The following is a 20,675-nucleotide window of genomic DNA, read 5'->3' on the forward strand; positions in this document are numbered from 1 at the left end:
TGCCAATATCTTTTCTATTATGGTATGTTCTATTTAAGCACTAAGGCACGAAGGGGTGTGGGTATATGGCGAATATACCACGGCTAGGGGCTGTTCTTAGGCAAAACACAACGCGGACACAGCCCTTAGCTGTGGTATATTGGCCATATATCACAAACCCCGGAGGTGCCTTATTGCTTTTATAAACTGGTTACCAATGTAATTAGAGCAGTAAAATACATGTTTTGTCATACCCGTGGTATACGGTCTGATATACCACAGCTGTCAGCCAATCAGCATTCAGGGCTCGAACCACCCAGTTTATAATGATTGAGAGATAACTGTTTATTCCTATAGGGAATGGCCCTTTCTTTCTCTCAGGGAGAGAAATTATTTGTTTACACCATTCCCCACAAGAAAATGGCAGGCAGTCAGTGGTACTTTATGATAACAAAATAGCATGGTCTATTTCTGTGTGTGTTGTGAATGTTACAGGGGTGGGGTGAGTTCTGTCCTTTTCAGAGGTGTAAAGGTTGTTCCAGAATGATGTGTAATGAGCTGAGTTAATGGAAAAGTACATTATCAAATCAAATACATTCAGCAGCTTCTTGGAATCCTACGTGATTGTTAAGTGCTTTCCACAAACTCCATGACTTAATTTGTTTTTATTTTTTCCATAATTCCCTTCCATCGAGCCAGGAAATCTGACAATCATACCAAGTCAGGATTTCATTTTTTTTTTGCAAAGAACATTAAGGATATTTTATTAAGAACTTCAAATTATGTCAGGTGCAGCAAACAAAGGCCAGGTTTTTTATCAAGTGGCAATATTCAAAGAAGTACATTCATTCAAAAGAACAAGAGAAAATAAATAAATGAGAGGAAAGGAAATGACAGGAAAGGAAATGAAAGGATGGTGAAAAAATCTCTGAGGGATTAAAGTGTGTGTGTGTGTGTAATGACAGAGGTGAAGGTTCACAGTAATCAGTAAGAGCAGCGACAGGAAGAGGTTACATGGTACTTCAACTCTGGCTCCTATAGCTGTAGCCTTTGTTTCATGTTCAGCTTGCTTCTGGCGAACAGTGGGAGACTAAGTGCTCTTGGTATATTGCATCTTTTTTACAGATAAAGCTGTTGCATTTCCTTCATAGGCTCTGTATACCAGTTGCATTCACAATAAGGGAATTACAGTGAAGTGTGTGTGTGTATGCAAGTGTGTTTTAATGTATGTCTGTGTCTGTGTGCGTGTTTAGATTTGCACCGGAGCCACGACATTACCTTGGTGTCACCTCACCGCCCAGGGAATTGTGGGTCGTTTTAATTAAGCACTGCAGAGGCAAATGTGAGTTAAACACAGCCCAACTCTGCACTCCCAGCTCTACTCTCTAATCTGTGAGGATTACACTCTAGCTCTCCAAAGAGACGTTTACAGCAGACTGCTGTTGCCTCCTAGTTCTGTATGCAGGGCCAGTAGTGTCGAGATGTTCAACAGAGGGCCTGGAGTGTCTAGATGTTCAACAGAGGGCCTGGAGTATCTAGATGTTCAACAGAGGGCCTGGAGTATCTAGATGTTCAACAGAGGGCCTGGAGTATCTAGATGTTCAACAGAGGGCCTGGAGTGTCTAGATGTTCAACAGAGGGCCTGGAGTATCTAGATGTTCAACAGAGGGCCTGGAGTATCTAGATGTTCAACAGAGGGCCTGGAGTATCTAGATGTTCAACAGAGGGCCTGGAGTATCTAGATGTTCAACAGAGGGCCTGGAGTATCTAGATGTTCAACAGAGGGCCTGGAGTATCTAGATGTTCAACAGAGGGCCTGGAGTATCTAGATGTTCAACAGAGGGCCTGGAGTATCTAGATGTTCAACAGAGGGCCAGTAGGGTCTAGATGTTCAACAGAGGGCCAGTAGGGTCTAGATGTTCAACAGAGGGCCAGTAGGGTCTAGATGTTAAACAGAGGGCCTGGAGTATCTAGATGTTCAACAGAGGCCCTGGAGTATCTAGATGTTCAACAGAGGCCCTGGAGTATCTAGATATTCAACAGAGGGCCTGGAGTATCTAGATGTTAAACAGGCCTGTTGTGTTTAGATGTTAACCCTGTGGGTGTGGGTGGTGAGGGCAATTGGGTGACTACAGGCGGAATATTCATATTCTATAGTATGTGGAAACACCTTCAAATTAGTGGATTTGGCTATTTCAGCCACACCCATTGCTGACAGGTGAATAAAATCCACCACACAGCCATGCAATCTCCATAGACAAACAGTGGCAGTGAAATGGCCTGTACTAAAGAGCTCAGTGACTTTCAACGTGGCACCGTCATAGGATGCCACCTTTCCAGCAAGTCAGTTCGTCAAATTTCTGCCCTGCTAGAGCTGCCCTGGTCAACTGTAAGTGCTGTTAATGTGAAGTGGAAACGTCTAGGAGCAACAACGGTTCAGCCGCAAAGTGGTAGGCCACACAAGCTCACAGAGCTTGGTTGCAACACTCACTACCAAGCTCCAAACTGCCTATGGAGCTTAATGAAATGGGTTGTAAACTCGCCACCATTGGGAACGCTACCTGTCCGAATGCATAGTGCCAGCTATAAAGTTTGGTGGAGGAACAATAATGGTCTGGGGCTGTTTTTCATCTTTCGGGCTAGGCCCTTTACTTCCAGTGAAATTAAATCTTAACACAACAGCATGCGATGGAATTCTAGACGATTCTGCGCTTCCAACTTTGTGCAACAGTTTGGGGAAGGCCCTTTCTTGTTTCCATACCTAAATGATTTGTTGAGATCGGTGTGGAAGAACTTGACTGGCCTGCACAGAGCCCTGACCTCAACAACATCGAACACCTTTGGGATTAATTGGAACGCCAACTGCGAGCCAGGCCTAATCGCCCAACATCAGTGCCCGACCTCACTAATGATTGTGGCTGAATGGAAGCAAGTCCCCGCAGCAATGTTCAACATCTTGTGGAAAGCCTTCCCAGAAGAGTGGAGGCTGTTATAACATCAAAGGGGGGACCAACTCTATATTAATACCCCTAATTTTAGAATAAAATGTTAACTTAGTGTATCGCCTCCTCCAACTCGCCACTGCCACCGGCCATGTCTATCACACACAAAGTCTGTGATAAGTGCCCAATGTCAGTACTGGCCTAGAGCAACAGGCCACCCACAGAACATGTTGCCACTCTCTCCAATCTCTCTCTACACACGCACGCATGCGCACACACACACACACACGCCTCCCTTTAAATCCATCTGTGCCCCACTAAAGGGACACTCATTCCCATTGGCTGACGCAGTATAAATCATAGGACATTCATCCAATCACAGGACAGTGGCGCCACCCTGTTACATCACCCGCCTCTTACAGCAACCACCATCAGCTTTTTGCGGCAGTTAACCTCAAAAGACTAGTATTAGGACAGAAGGAGAGACAGGAATGATAAAGAGACACATAGCAGGAGAGGATAAAATAGAGATATACATCTCCCATTGCTCTACGTGTCCATCAGTTGTTTTTCATAATCGCTGGCTAATTGCCTGTCGGCAAAGGTAGCACTCAGCCCTGCCGTCCCCCAGTTACATAAGAGAGGGCTCCTGTGAATAAGGATAGGGGGGAGGGAGGAAGAGAGAGAAGGAGGGATAGAAGGAGATGGAAATAGACTGAGGGTGAAAGTGGGAGACAGGAGATGCAGGAGACAAAGGGACAGAGACAGAAAGGAGAAGGGGATGAGAAAAGGGAGAGAAAATTAGACAGATGGGGATAGAGGGAGAGTGTGTGTGACAGCTGTGTGTGAAAGAGATGCCCGGAACCAAGGTGCCAGTCACACACCACCAGGGGGACACGTTCAGTGAGTGCGCAATGCAGCCAGACTGGGGGGGAGGGGGGACAGAAAACAATGCAACACACGTCGTTGCATCAGGACAAAATAAAAACCTTGCCCCGGACACAAACATCCCCTCTCTGTAATGTCAGTGAAAGGACAATGACACAGTGTCCCTCCAAATAGACAATACTCAAACCGTCCAATCCTCTAAACACCAGGACAACCTGGAAACAGATGTAACAGGATCTAACCTTACACAACTCTAGTTTGACTTTTAACCCTTGACCTTGTCAAAGAGGAGGTCCAATACGATATGAGCAACTTCGTACAGCTGTAGAGGCAGAAAGATAAACATTAGCAACTCAAACTTAAAAGAACAGTGAGCAGACCACTAAGTAAGAAACTCGTACTCCAAACAGTCTAATCAACCATGATAAATGGATGCACAGAACACTGCATTAGAATCAGAAAGCATTACAAGATGTATTCTAGAAAAAACACCCAGCTGTCAAAGTGTCTTTCTACATTGTGAATAGTTCTGTGTAGAACCATAATGTAAATGTCCGCATGTTGTGGATGTCAAGCGGATCTATGGCTCAATGGTGGGTTAGCATTTGTCATTGGACAGAATGAATGGAACTGACCTGACCGTATGACCAATCAGAGGTCAAAGTTTATAAATGAAGGCACAGCCGTAATGGTTTCCCCTGAGTTGAATGTGTTTCAGACTCATTCAATCCACCAGTTGTTAGTGTCATCATCAAATAATTCAGTTGTTACATTTCAAATCATGTTGCTAAAATGTATGACACCACCTCTACTTTTAATCATCTCTCTGGCAGAAAGTCTAAAACACATTTTTAGTTTCCAAAAAGGGAGAACGGTGATTGGTCTGTTAATGTCCTTTCCAAAAGCATCATGAATGCCAAGCCTTTTACCTCCAGTCAGAACACTGCTATACTAAAACACTGTTTAAAAGGGAATCGTTGCATTAGGGTTTTTTGGAGCGGACGCATAAATGCAAGCTAGTTGACTGTAATATTTTACCGAGCACACACACACACACACACACACTAGGGCTTTCATGAACAATCAGTGAAGGGTTGAAGAGGTGAGCTAAACACTAATTCTGTGCTTTAATCGTGAATACATTTCCCAACATACACACAAACGCTCACTGAGAAAGAGGATGAGTGAGCAGTGGCTCATTGTGTAGGGGCGGGATATACTGACGCTCTGAACCAATGGGACTTCCTGAGTTGTATGAGTGACAGTCCCTTTGACCGAACCAATTTAAGGTTCCTCAGATCACCATGCCAATGGAATGATTTCGATATATTTACAAAAAAATGCCCTTTTCCTGACATCCTTTGAAAAAGAATGGAAAGAGAATTAACTTGGAATTTTGCTTTAGGAGCAGCTATGAACAGGAAAGAAAGAAGTCCGATATAATTACAAAGAAAAGGAAACTTTTCCCATTGAGGACCATGACAATAACAAACCATATCACAGTATCCTCTTTCAAAATTAAATAAACCTTTTTTTGATCATATTTGTATTTTTTTCCCGGTATACTATATCACACAGTGATAACAAAGAAAGGAGAAATCTACAGCCACGTTAGCTTCGTGCAAAAACCACATACACTGGCACGCCGCATAGGCAAAGATTAAAGCAAGACAACGCATACAAAAATATAGAAAATCTCCAATGCAACGTAACACCTCTTCACTGAACCTAGGTTTCTGTACAACAATTTCTCCACCAAACAGCATCTCTTTCATCAAAGGGTCACTTCCGGAACATTCTATTTGTGTTTTTGTCTTCGTTGTTTTTTAAGAGAAACATTGGTCTTAAGAATTCCATGTAGGAAACCATAGAACCAAAAACAAAATATGGTAGCTATAGTATGTCATTATGACGGTTAGTCATAATGATATTCAGAATAATTATAATAACATGTTGAATGATAAAAAACTAGTACAATAAAAGCATATCATTTCTGTCATAATCATTTGTGACAAATATTTTTTTTGTTTTTAAAATACATATTTCCTGTCACTTTTAAGACATTCCAGCATTTGCTCATAACTGTTGGTGACAGGTTACATATGGTAGTTTGGCATACTCAGCAAGCCATGCCCAGAAGGATGCTAGGGGGTAGCGCGCCCCTTCTCAGACATTGCATGCATCATCCAATGGTTGCGTGCCACGTCATCTACTGTGCTGTATGCACCAGATTGGTGTATCATATGTGGTTAGCTGATACATAAAATACCTATCCAGGCATTGTAAGATCTGGCATGCGTCAGCAACGCTTGGGCAGAGGGACGTGCCCAACATCTCTTGCAAAGGAGAGGAAGGGCTTCAGGTTTCAGGATGCAGTGGAACCTGTCCACCAATGGGATATACTGTATCTGGTTGGGGGCAGAGGAATGGAGGGGTTATACAGAACAGCCCAAACTACAAAACCGACGTGCTCAAGTCCAGGTCAGCACACAAGTTCAGTTCAGCACTTGCAAACACATGCAGAGATATTTCAGAGTTTTAAGGTTCAGTCTTTTTCCTGTCAGTTGTGTCCCTTTAATGTTTTAGCAGTCACTCGCTTTCTTGTTGTGGGTGGCTGGAGCACTGAACCCCACTGGCCAATCCGTGAGCTTCTTCCTGAAACCACAGACCAATCGTTGGGCTTGTTACCTGTGACAGCCAGTCCTGCTCTCCTGCTTCACATTGATAGAAAAGATTGTTTGGACGCCTCAAGACAAAAATATATTGATACATATCAAATGGTCAAGGGGGCAGGCGGGTAGGGAATCGACATGATGTGATGACGCCAAGACAGAGAGGTTACACTGCAGTAAGAGTTCAAGTCATGAAAAAAACATGCAGACAGGTTTAGACATGTCAGAGGCCATGGGAGGGACGGAGAGATGAACAACTGATGAAACAAAAATCAATGACAGGGCAGTCATTGGTTTTTCTGCTCTCTCCCCCTATCCTCCTCCTCCTTTTCCTCCTCTTCATCCTCGTCCAGAGACACCACCCCGGAGGAGGCTACATCTGAGACCTTCCTGTGGGTGGCATAGTCAGGTGGGTACACCTTGCGCTGTCCTTCTCCCTGGCCCACGGTGCCCTCATAGTCTTTGCAGGGCGTACCTTCGTCTTCCCCGGGCGACAAATAGGTCTCGGAGTAGGTCACAGAGTAGCAAGGTGACTCCTCCCCCCATCCGGCTCCTCCCACCCCCCAGGTTGTTGAAGTCCCCTCCCCCTCTAACCCCCTGCCCCACCCTCTGGAGGCGGGCCAACAGCAGCTCCTCCCCCCCTTGCAGGGCCGAGAGGATCTTGGCAGCCAGCTCGGCGGTGTTACCGTGGTTGTTGCAGCAGTGATGGGTGAGATCTCGCAGTAAGGGGTGTTGCTCATTCAGGCTATAGAGGCTGGAGCAGAGGGTGTCTGTGGAGGTGGGAGAGGGCCTCTCTCCCCCCTCTCCTCCTCCTGCCCCCTCACAGCACGGCCCCCGCAGACCCAGGTGCTGACACACCTGCCTTTGAAGAATGTCCCTCAGGTAAGGAGGCACCTCTGGATACAGAGAAGAGGGAGAAAAGAGACAGTAAGTATACTGAATGACCCTGCTAATGTCTGACCATGCCTGATGAGGTCAGGTCACGTAGTCAGGAAAAGCTATGATCTCTACTGATGAGAGCAATGTATTGTTATGGAATTATAGCAGATTCATTATTTAATGAAACTAACTAAATCTGGAAAGGGTGAAGGTTATTCAAGTTGATCTTAGATCTGTGCCTTTGGGGCAACTTTTCAGCCATATACTGTAGTGTTACGGAATAAAATACGTCATACTAAATTAAAATAAATGACATTATGAAGCAAAACAAAGCAGTCATATTTGGTGCAGTGGAGTAAGCAATCAGCCTAAAAGCATTGGCATCCCCACACACAACCATACATATACACACACGCAGCCAACAAACTGTCTGCAGCAAAATAATCAAATTAAACTTGCAGGAGGGATATCAAATTTCACCGGAGACCAACTTTTTTTGTGAGAGGACGAAAGTAGGGCACTGGGACAATAAGAGTTACAGACAGCCTCGTCACCACACAGACAGAGGAGACAGAAAAGGGGGATGGGGGAAAGGATGTGCAGGGCCTGGAGGGTAAAAAGCAAGGTAGGAATAAATGAAGATATGAGAAAGGAGGACTATGCACTCTTCAGTGATACTCCAGTTGTAATAGGGTAGCATTGGCTCAAATTGGGTAGTTGAGAAATTTCAAAATTTGGTCTCTTTAGAAGTTTTGGAGGAGGTCTGATTACGAGTGTGTGTGTGTGTGTGTGTGTGTGTGTGTGTGTGTGTGTGTGTGTGTGTGTGTGTGTGTGTGTGTGTGTGTGTGTGTGTGTGTGTGTGTGTGTGTGTGTGTGGTGTAGGTGTACACTACCTGTACTTTGTGTCGTGGGCTCGTTGGCAGGAATGAAGTCCTCATCATACGAGTCGTCATTAGAGTCATCTCCATCCACAGACGACCAGGCTCTCAGCTTAGCCTCCGCTATGGCAAACTGCTCCGCCACACCTGAAACACACATAGGTTAGACTTCAATATCACAAACATTCAATACACACACACACACACACACACACACACACAAACAGGTCAGACATCGAGCCCCATCATTGAGTGCCCATGATGACGCGGGCATATGATTTTTGATTGACAGGTATTTTCTGTGGAAGACAGAGTATATTAATAGACTGACATCACATCAAGATTCTAGACCGGAGAGGTCATAGGTCATACAAACATATAGACATGTTACCTGGATATATATGCAAACACTGGAAATAATTCACATTTACAAAACACCGATACAGTGGCTTGCAAAAGTATTCACCCCAATGGCATTTTTCCTATTTTGTTGCCTTACAAGCTGGAATTACAATGGATTTGTTGGGGGTTTGTATCATTTGAGTTACACAACATGCCTACCACTTTGAAGATGCAAAATATTTGTTGTTTGTTTCACAATATAAAATAAGACAAAAAAAACGGAAAACTTAACCATGCATAACTATTCACCCCCGAAAGTCAATACTTTGTAGAGCCACCTTTTGCAGCAATTACAGTTGCAAGTCTTTGGGGGTATGTCTCTATAAGCTTGGCACATCTAGCAACTGGGATTTTTGCCCATTCTTCAAGTCAAAACTGCTCCAGCTCCTTCAAGTTGGATGGGTTCCGCTGGTGTACAGCAATCTTCAAGGCATACCACAGATTCTCAATTGGATTTAGGTGTGAGCTTTGACTAGGCCATTCCAAGACATTTAAATGTTACCCCTTAAACCCCTTGTATGTTGCTTTAGCAGTATGCTTAGGGTCATTGTCCAGCTGGAAGGTGAACTTTGTCCCAGTCTTAAATCTCTGTAAGACAAACAGGTTTCCCTCAAGAATCTCCCTGTATTTAGTGCCATCCTTCAATTCTGACCAGTTTCATAGTCTCTGCCAATGAAAAACATCCCCACAGCATGATGCTGCCACCTACATGCTTCACTGTGGGGATTGTGTTCTCGGGGTGATGAGAGGTGTTTGTGCCAGACATAGCGTTTTCCTTGATGGCCAAAAAGCTCAAGTTTAGTCTCATCTGACCAAAGTACCTTCATGCCTTTTGGCGAACAACAAACGTGTTTGCTTATTTTTTTTAAGCAAAGGCTTTTTTCTGGCCACTCTTCCGTAAAGTCCAGCTCTGTGGAGTGTATGGCTTAAAGTGGTCCTATGGACAGATACTCCAATCTCCACTGTGGAGCTTTGCAGCTCCTTCAGGGTTACCTTTGGTCTCTTTGTTGCCTCTCTGATTAATGCCCTCCTTGCCTGGTCTGTGAGTTTTGGTGGTTAGCCCTCTCTTGGCAGGTTTGTTGTGGTGCCATATTTTTTTTCTTCATTTTTTAATAATGGATTTAAATGGTACTCCGTGGGATGTTTAAAGTTTCTGATATTTTTATTTAACCCAACTCTGATCTGTACTTCTCCACAACGTTGTCCCTGACCTGTTTGGAGAGCTCCTTGGTCTTCATGGTGCCTCTTGCTTGGTGGTAGCCATTGCTTAGTGGTGTTGCAGACTCTGGGGCCTTTCAGAACAGCTGTATATCTACTGAGATCAGGTGAAAGATCATGTGACACTAAGATTGCACACAGGTGGACTTTATTTAACTAATTATGTGACTTCTGAAGGTAATTGGTTGCACCAGATCTTATTTAGGAGCTTCATACCAAATGGGGTGAATGTATATGCACGCACCACTTTTCAGGTTTTCATTTTTCACATTTTTTGAAAACAAGATATTTTGTGCATTTCACTTCACCAATTTGGACTATTTTGTGTATGTCCATTCCATAAGATCCAAATAAAAATCTATTTAAATGACAGGTTGTAATGCAAAAAAATAGGAAAAACACCAAGGGGGATGAATACTTTTTCAAGGCACTGTATGTATAGTCTGTCACACAAATATACAATCAGAAATGAGAGACCTGTCTCAGATCTGTATGTCACACAAACGGCAGGTAGCCCAGCGGGGGGTGGCAGGTAGCCCAGCGGGGGGTGGCAGGTAGCCCAGCGGGGGGTGGCAGGTAGCCCAGCGGGGGGTGGCAGGTGGCTCAGCGGGGGTGGCAGGTAGCCCAGCGGGGGTGGCAGGTAGCCCAGCGGGGGTGGCAGGTGGCTCAGCGGGGGTGGCAGGTAGCCCAGCGGGGGGTGGCAGGTAGCTCAGCGGGGGTGGCAGGTAGCCCAGCGGGGGTGGCAGGTAGCCCAGCGGGGGTGGCAGGTAGCCCAGCGGGGGTGGCAGGTAGCCCAGCGGGGGTGGCAGGTAGAATAGCGGGGGGTGGCAGGTAGAATAGCGGGGTGGCAGGTAGCCCAGCGGGGGGTGGCAGGTAGCCCAGCGGGGTGTGGCAGGTGGCTCAGCGGGGGGTGGCAGGTGGCTCAGCGGGGGGTGGCAGGTAGAATAGCGGGGGGTGGCAGGTAGAATAGCGGGGTGGCAGGTAGCCCAGCGGGGTGGCAGGGAGCTCAGCGGGGGTGGCAGGCAGCCCAGCGGGGTGGCAGGTAGCCCAGCGGGGTGGCAGGTAGCATAGCGGTTAGAGCCTTGGGCCAGGAACTGAATGGTCACTAGTTTGAATCCTCGCACAGACAAGGTGAGAAATCTGCTGATGTGCCCTTGAACAAGGCACTTAACCATAATAGTTGATAATGACCACTCTCCGAGGGTGTCTCAGGGAGAGTTGAGATATGCAACAAAACAAAAAATTCCAACGCACATGTGTATTAATACACACTTGTACATACAATAGGACAAATATAAAATCAAATCAAAGTTTATTTGTCACGTGTGCCGAATACAACAGGTATAGACCTAACATTGAAATGATCTAACCAATAGTGCAAAAAAGGTATTAGGTGAACAATAGGCAGGTAAAGAAATAACACAACAGTAAAACAGATTTTAAACCGATTTTAAACTATTGAATGAAAGGGAACCCAATTCTCTTTAAAGTTAACTAAGTCATTGGCCTGCCCCTACTCACTGAAACAGGAATGGAAGAGCTGTTACCATTCAAACAAATGTTTCTGTTCGAACATGTATCCCACCTTCATTACCTACTTGGGCCCTGCAGCCCATGTTGGCTTGCCGATCTTACAAAACAGAGAGCTTGCAAGCACAGCTTTTGAGGCATCAAAAGTACACAACGCTAAGGGCCCTGACCACTCGGTTTTGACGATTTGACCAGGAGCACTCACTCCAATTAGAGGGTGCATTATCAGGTATTGGAGCATTGAGAGATGATGCACAACAACAGTTTCTACCACGAAACCATGATTCCAATAACCTCCGCAGTCTAAATAACTGTAAAGTACGTCACCATCAACATGACCACCGCTACAATCGACCTGTTCACTACGTTCCTGCACCCAACCCACAAAAAGCATCAGGACACAAGGGTAACAAAGGGTTGAAGGACGATCAAAACGTAGACCAATGTTCTCCAGAAGTTCCACTACGTGATGAACTAAAGCGAGAACAATTTGTGAAAAGGGTAAAGATAGGTCATAAGGACTAGACGGGGAATTACCGGACACCAGGTCCACAGGAATTAACACCCATAGCAAGGACGTTAAAGTTCAAGAGACCCTATCCAGGACCCGCTTGATCAAGAAACAAGCCCACGGGCTCTGTCTATAGACTCTGATACAAAGGTAGGGAAGAAAAAGGTCAAACACTTCGGTAAAGCCAAACACACTCAAAACCTGAAAAGTCGATCTGCTTCCACCTTGAACAGAAATGGCACATCGCGTCGTTGCGAACGACCACTCCACTTTGTGGGGAATATGTCCACTAAACACGAATCTAAACGCCCATACCTGGAAACAGTCCTGGAGGATTGCTTAACTTGTCATTTTGGGACGACAATATCACTCATCTCTCAAACATGTTTGATGATCTCAAAAGGGCTTTGAAGCCAACTAAACGTTGTTTAAAGGTGGAACAATGCGACACTACACTTCGAGGGGTCACTCAGACTACCTCGCCTCTCACATTTAGAGTCATGCTGAAACTACACTTCCAGGACGTATTGGTCATTCACCCTGTGTATGTTACCAGCTTCGAAACTGTAACCCTGCTACTTGGAGCAGACTTGATGGATCGGTTACTCCCATTGTTGGATTGGAAAACCAACTAGCTATGGTCACAGGCCACAGTGCCTTCTCCACTGACCATACCCACTTTCCCTAACGCTAGCTGCAATGCAGTCATTCATGAGGGGTATCTGTCGAATGCACCCCTTGGGAAAAAGACGTTTAGAAACCTCTTGGTGAAGAATCCAATCCAAGGAGATGTTACGATATTGTGACACATTCCATCAGCCAACCTGATAGACCATTCTTTTCATGATTTTGAGCCAGCTGTCTCTGTGAATAAACCACTACAGACTCCCTCGACACCAATTCTGACTGACCTCCAGGCATTGACCTGAAAATTACCTGACTACGTCAGACTCATTCTGAACAAGTTGTAATCTTCCAGGAGCCTTGGTTTTCTTCCCTTGACATGCACACTTGTGTAAGCATAAACGCACATGCACAACGGAACATCCAATTAGGATTATTGCTAGGATCACTTAAGGGTCCAAGCAAAATACCAGCCTTAGTAAAGTTGAACATTTACTTCTTGGCCTTTGACTCTCCAGCACTCACCAGTTTTCTTCCCAGAAGTCCATAGGTCATCCCTGTAGACTGCCCAAAACTAGTGTCTTACAGCTGTAAACTTATCATATAGTTATCAACTTAGGATAGTGTCTAAGCAACACACCAAGTAGGATAACCCTAGATATGGCATTAGAGACAATGCCATGATAGTCATTTTGCCAGAACATTGGACATATATGGAATACAGTCCAATTAGATGATTTTTGTGTGAGAACTATATTTTCTATATCTTCGGATGTAAGTATATATATTTCATGAGTGTGTGTGCGTTGTTAACATCTGCCTAAGTTACTGCCCAGATCTTCCAGTCTGGACGACAATCAGACGACGGGTCTGGAACGGCGATCCCAAATCCGGACACCCACTGCCCATCCTTGTGGCGGCATGCCCTGCTGTCAGAGAGCCTACCAAGGTAAACCACCAGAGGGGGGGACCGCAACGGCGATCACCAACCAGAACATCCCCTGGCCCTTCCTGTGGTACTTTGCAGCTTCCAGTGAACCTACCAAGGTAAACCACTAGAGGGGGCCGCAACGGCGATCACCAACCGGACATCAACTGCCCATCCTTGTAGTGGACTGCTCCGCTTTCAGAGAGACTACCAAGTTTAACCACCAGAAGGGACTGCAACGATGATCTACAAACAGGACATCACGTGGTCATTATTTTTTATGTTGATTTGCAACATGCAGGATAAACAAGATCCAAACCACCAGGGGGGGAATGTCATGACATTGCCCTCTTTGGGGATAGCGAGTACCACCCCCCTCTCTCTGCACCATCCCCCTCTCTCTATCACCCCCTACCAACAGGCTCTGTTAGGCAGGTCATAAATTCCTTGAGGAGTTCTCTCCTTATGGCCAGAGTATAAGAGAGTGAGTTTTCACAGAAGAACAAAGGAACCTCTTCTCCAGCATAGAACCTGAGAATTGAACAATGTACATGTTTTGGAGAAGGTGTACACGGTCGGGGAAGAATCCAGCTACGACCGTTCTATTTTGTCTAATGTTTGTGAAACTCATGAGAGACAATACAGCCACATTATCATAACACTGTTTATACAAGAGTCTCAGTTATGAGGCTTGCATCTAATTGTTGTATAAAATGAATAAGTTAAAGATTACTATTTGTGAATTTATGTAATGTGATGTTAAACTGTTTAATGAAAGGGAACCCAATTCCCTTTAAAGTTAACTAACTCATTGGCCCGCCCCATGAGCACAAACATTGATCTGGCGTCATGGGACAGTCTTTTTCTGCTCTTCAGAATATAGCCCCCACCTTGGGAATGTATCTTCAGACCAGCTTACCTCGATAACCGAGAGGGATAAGATTTGAGTAGATGGCAGAATTCTTAACCATACCATGTGGTTAAACTCAGACTATCGATACCGACAGAATAAGAGCTACTCTTCGATGCTAATTACTAGTCTGCAGCTAGAATTTATGTACCCGTGAATGCGAGGACCTACAACCGTTAAAACATCTATTCTATAACAACATTGCTGAATGTTACTCTGAACTATCTATTCTAACCACGGGAGAGAGAGAGGGTGGACAAACTCTCCAACAGAAACAAACTTTCCAACAGAGATCACGACGACACACAGCGTAAATATATATATATTGATTGCAATTAGAGTAAATATATATATTGATTGCAATTATTCCCGAATGAGTGAGCGTTCATTTGCAAAGGATTAGCATTTCAATTGTCATAATTATCAACTTTGTTGTGTGCTTTATCTTTCGCTCCCTTCTCAGTCCCTTTGTCTACCAAGCCCACATTCCCCTATCATTTCCTTGTGACCATATCTACTTGTTTGTTAGTGTGTGCATTTCTGTGATTATTTAGTTAGTTAATAAATAAATGATTGAGACAATTGATGTATGGATGACTCATAGTGAAGATTGGGTTCGTGCAGATAACCAACAATTTACGACGATTGGAATGAGACTAACGTGAGGTAAATAATAATTAATTAATTAGAAGACTAATTGATCAGATATTAAAATATCTGTAAGTTATATTAGGAAAATTATAACTTTGTAATCTGAATATCTTTCTTGGTGCCCCGACTTCCTAGTTAATTACATTCACATGATTAAGTTAGTTTAATCACGTAATAATAATTACAGAGAATTTATTTGATAAAAATAAGTCTTCAGTTTAATGACGCCAAAGACACAACAAACCTTTAACTAGGCAAGTCAATTAAGATCAATTTCTTATTTACAATGATTGCCAAACCCAGACGACGTTGGGCCAATTGTGCACCACCCTATGGCACTCCCAACCACCCAATGGCACTGCCAGATGTGATGCAGCCTGGATTTGAACCAAGTACTGCAGTGACGCCTCTTGCACTGAGATGCAGTGTCTTAGACCACTGCACCATTGCACCACTCGGGAGCCCATTTCACTGTGGCTCAGTCCTAAACTTCACACACAGGAAGTCCTATGACCCATACTGCTAGGGTCTTTCTTTTTATTTAAGTCTAAGTCATAATGGCACCGGAGGGGATGGCTACCGTTTTACGGGCTCCTAACCAACTGTGCTATTTTGTTTAGTTTTTGTTGCATTGTTTGTAACTTATTTTGTACATAAAGTTGCTGCTACTATCTCTTATGACCGAGAAGAGCGTATGAATATCAGAACAGCTATTACTCACCTCAAACTGGACAAATGTTTTAATGAGTCCAACGTGAAGGAAATAGAGCTTCCCGGTGACAAGGCTCAAATCCCTGTCGTTCACGTGAAGAAAATACGGAGATACAGGGGCCAAGGTCAGGGTGCCTTATGAGTATTCGTAGGCGAGTGAGTAAAATCACCACTACCATCGGTTCTCTTGGCCAACGTATAATCACTGGAAAACAAACGGGATGACCTACAGTCGAGACTGTCCTACCAACGAGACATGAAAAACTGTAATATCTTGTGTTTCACCAGCAGAACGACGACACGGATAATATAGAGCTGGCTGGCTTTTCTGTGCATCGGCAGGGCAGAGCAGCTACGTCTGGTAAGACGAGGGAGGGGCGGGGTGTCTGTCTATTTGTCAATAACAGCTGGGGTGCGATGTCTAACATAAAATAATTATTGAGGTATTGCTAGCCTGAGGTAGAATGCCTCATGATAAGCTGTAGACCACACTATCTACCAAGAGAGTTCTCATCTATATTATTCGTAGTAATCTATTTACCACCACAAACCGATGCTGGCTCTAAGACCGCACTCAATGAGCTGTATAAGGCCATAAGCAAACAAGAAAATGCTCAGTCAGATACGGCGCTCCTAGTGGATGGGGATTTTAATGCAGGCAAACTTACATCCGTTTTACTTCATTTCTACCAGCATGTCACATGTGAAACCAGAGAAAAAAACTCCAGACCACCTTTACTTCACACATAGAGATGCATACAAAGCTCTCCCTCACCATCCATTTGGCAAATGTGGCCATAATTATATCCTCCTGATTCCTGTTTACAAGCAAAAACTAAAGCAGGAGGTACCAGTGACTCGCTCAATATAGAAATGGTCAGATGAAGCGGATGCTACGCTATAGGACTGTTTTGATAGCACAGACTGGAATATGTTCCGTGACTCATCCAATGGCATTGAAGATGTTTCCACCTCAGTTCCCAGCTTCATCAATAAGTGCATCGACAATATCGCCCCCACAGTGACCATACATACATATCAAAACCAGAAGCTGTGGATTACAGGGAACATCCGCACCGAGTTAGAGGCTGGAGCTGCCGCTTTCAAGGAGCACGACACTAATCCGGTCACTTATAAGAAATCCCGTTATGCCCTCAGATGAACCATCAAACAGGCAAGATTGAATCATACTACGACGTTCGTCGGATGTGGCAGGGCTTGCAAACTATTATGTACTACAAAGGGAAATCCAGCCGCGAGCTGCCCAGTGACGCGAGCCTACCAGACGAACTAAATGCCTTTTATGCTCTCCTCAAGGCAAGCAACACTGAAGCATGCATGAGAGCACCAGCTGTTCCTGGACGACTGTGTGATCACGCTTTCCGTGGCCGATGTGAGTAAGACCTTTAAAAAGGTCACATTCACAAGGCTGCAGGGCCAGACAGATTACCAGAACAGGTACTCAGAGCATACGAGGACCACCTGGCAAGTGTCTTCAATGACATTTTCAACCTCTCCCAAGTCTGTAATACCTACATGTTTCAAGCAGACCACCATATTTCCTGTGCTCAAGAATGCGAAGGTAACCTGCCTAAATGACTACCGTCCTGAAGCACTCACATCGGTAGCCATGAAGTGCTTTGAAAGGATGGTCATTACTCACATCACCACCATCATCCCGGATACCCTAGACCCCACTCCAATTCGCATACCGCCCCAACAGATTTACAAATGACGCAATCTCAATCGCACTCCACACTACCTTTTCCCACCTGGACAAAAGGAACACCTATGTGAGGATGCTGTCCATTGACTACAGCTCAGCATTCAACACCATAGTGCCCACAAACCTCATCACGAAGCTCACGACTCCAACACCATCATTAAGTTTGCTGATGACAGTGGTAGGCCTGATCACCAACAATGACTAGACAGCCTATATGGAGGAGGTCAGAGACCTGGCAGTGTGGTGCCAGGACAACAACCTCTCCCTCGACGTGAGCAAGACAATGTAGATGATCGTGGACTACATGAAAAGGAGGGCCAAACAGGTCCCAATTAACATTGACAAGGCTGAAGTGGAGCGGTTGAGAGTTTCAAGTTCCTTGGTGTCCACACACCAACAAACTATAAATGGTTCAAACACACCAAGACAGTCATGAAGAGGGAAAGACAACACCAAATCCTCAAAAAGCTCTACAGCTGCATCATCAAGAGCATCCTTACCAGTTGATTCACCGCCTGGTATGGCACCTGCTTGGCATCTGACTGTAAGGCGCTACAGAGGGTAGTGCGTACGCCCCATTATATCACCGGGGAGCAAGCTTCCTGACATCCAGGACCTATACACTAGACGGTGTTAGAGGAAGGCCCAAAAAATTGTCAAAGACTCCAGTCACCCAAGTCATAGACTGTTTTCTCTGCTACTGCACGGCAAGCAGTACCGGAGAGCCAAGTCTAGGTCCAAAAGGCTCCTTAACAGCTTCTACCACCAAGCCATAAGACTGCAGAACAATTAATCAAATGGCCACCAGGACGATTTACACTGACACCCCCCCATGTTTTCACACTGCTGCTACTTGCTGTGGTTTATCTACACAGTCACCCCTTCCTACATGTACAAATGACCTCGACTAACCTGTGCCCCGCACATTGGTCTCGGTACCGATACCCACTGTATATAGATTCGTTATTGTTATGTAATCTTATTGTGTTCCTTTTTACTAAAGTAAAAAGGAAGGCACACTGCCTTCCTGAAGACAAACAATGTATACGAAATGCTTCAGTCTGGTTTTAGACCCCATCATAGCACTGAGACGGCACTTGTGAAGGTGGTAAATGACATTTTAATGGCATCGGACCGAGGCTCTGCATCTGTCCTCGTGCTCCTAGACCTTAGTGCTGCTTTTGATACCATCGATCACCACATTCTTTTGGAGATTGGAAACCCAAATTGGTCTACACGGACAAGTTCTGGCCTGGTTTAGATCTTATCTGTCGGAAAGATATCAGTTTGTCTCTGTGAATGGTTTGTCCTCTGACAAATCAACTGTAAATTTCGGTGTTCCTCAAGGTTCCGTTCTAGGACCACTATTGTTTTCACTATATATTTTACCTCTTGGGGATGTTATTCAAAAACATAATGTTAACTTTCACTGCTATGCGGACGACACACAGCTGTACATTTCAATGAAACATGGTGAAGCCCCAAAATTGCCCTTGCTAGAAGCATGTGTTTCAGACATAAGGAAGTGGATGGCTGCAAACTTTCTACTTTTAAACTCGGACAAAACAGAGATGCTTGTTCTAGGTCCCAAGAAACAAAGAGATCTTCTGTTGAATCTGACAATTAGTCTTAATGGTTGTACAGTCGTCTAAAATAAAACTGTGAAGGACCTCGGCGTTACTCTGGACCCTGATCTCTCTTTTGAAGAACATATCAAGACCATTTCAAGGACAGCTTTTTTCCATCTACGTAAAATTGCAAAAATCAGAAACTTTCTGTCCAAAAATGATGCAGAAAAATTTATCCATGTTTTTGTCACTTCTAGGTTAGACTACTGCAATGCTCTACTTTCCGGCTACCTGGATAGAGCACTAAATAAACTTCAGTTAGTGCTAAATACGGCTGCTAGAATCCTGACTAGAACCAAAAAAATTGATCATATCACTCCAGTGCTAGCCTCCCTACACTGGCTTCCTGTCAAAGCAAGGGCTGATTTCAAGGTTTTACTGCTAAACTACAAAGCATTACATGGGCTTGCTCCTACCTATCTCTCTGATTTGGTCCTGCCGTACATATAGTGCCTTGCGAAAGTATTCAGCCCCCTTGAACTTTGCGACCTTTTGCCACATTTCAGGCTTCAAACATAAAGATATAAAACTTTATTTTTTTGTGAAGAATCAACAACAAGTGGGACACAATCATCAAGTGGAACGGCATTTATTGGATATTTCAAACTTTTTTAACAAATCAAAAACTGAAAAATTGGGCGTGCACAATTATTCAGCCCCTTTACTTTCAGTGCAGCAAACTCTCTCCAGAAGTTCAGTGAGGATCTCTGAATGATCCAATGTTGACCTAAATGACTAATGATGATAAATACAATCCACCTGTGTGTAATCAAGTCTCCGTATAAATGCACCTGCACTGTGATAGTCTCAGAGGTCTGTTAAAAGCGCAGAGAGCATCATGAAGAACAAGGAACACACCAGGCAGGTCCGAGATACTGTTGTGAAGAAGTTTAAAGCCGGATTTGGATACAAAAAGATTTCCCAAGCTTTAAACATCCCAATGAGCACTGTGCAAGCGATAATATTGAAGTGGAAGGAGTATCAGACCACTGCAAATCTACCAAGACCTGGCCGTCCCTCTAAACTTTCAGCTCATACAAGGAGAAGACTGATCAGAGATGCAGCCAAGAGGCCCATGATCACTCTGGATGAACTGCAGAGATCTACAGCTGAGGTGGGAGACTCTGTCCATAGGACAACAATCAGTCGTATATTGCACAAATCTGGCCTTTATGGAAGAGTGGCAAGAAGAAAGCCATTTCTTAAAGATATCCATAAAAAGTGTCGTTTAAAGTTTGCCACAAGCCACCTGGGAGACACACCAAACATGTGGAAGAAGGTGCTCTGGTCAGATGAAACAATGCAAAACGTTATGTTTGGCGTAAAAGCAACACAGCTCATCACCCTGAACACATCATACCCACTGTCAAACATGGTGGTGGCAGCATCATGGTTTGGGCCTGCTTTTCTTCAGCAGGGACAGGGAAGATGGTTAAAATTGATGGGAAGATGGATGGAGCCAAATACAGGACCATTCTGGAAGAAAACCTGATGGAGTCTGCAAAAGACCTGAGACTGGGACGGAGATTTGTCTTCCAACAAGACAATGATCCAAAACATAAAGCAAAATCTACAATGGAATGGTTCAAAAATAAAAC

At 44.5% G+C, this 20,675-nt stretch overlaps 1 pseudogene; it reads right to left on the bottom strand.

Moving 5' to 3' along the window:
• Positions 1–706: 706 nt before the first annotated feature.
• The window catches only part of LOC135546605 (protein FAM131A-like), a 37,566-nt pseudogene continuing 17,597 nt past the window's right edge, over positions 707–20,675 (bottom strand).

Source organism: Oncorhynchus masou, chromosome 9 (assembly GCF_036934945.1).
Source record: "Oncorhynchus masou masou isolate Uvic2021 chromosome 9, UVic_Omas_1.1, whole genome shotgun sequence".
Taxonomy (NCBI): Eukaryota; Metazoa; Chordata; class Actinopteri; order Salmoniformes; family Salmonidae; genus Oncorhynchus; species Oncorhynchus masou.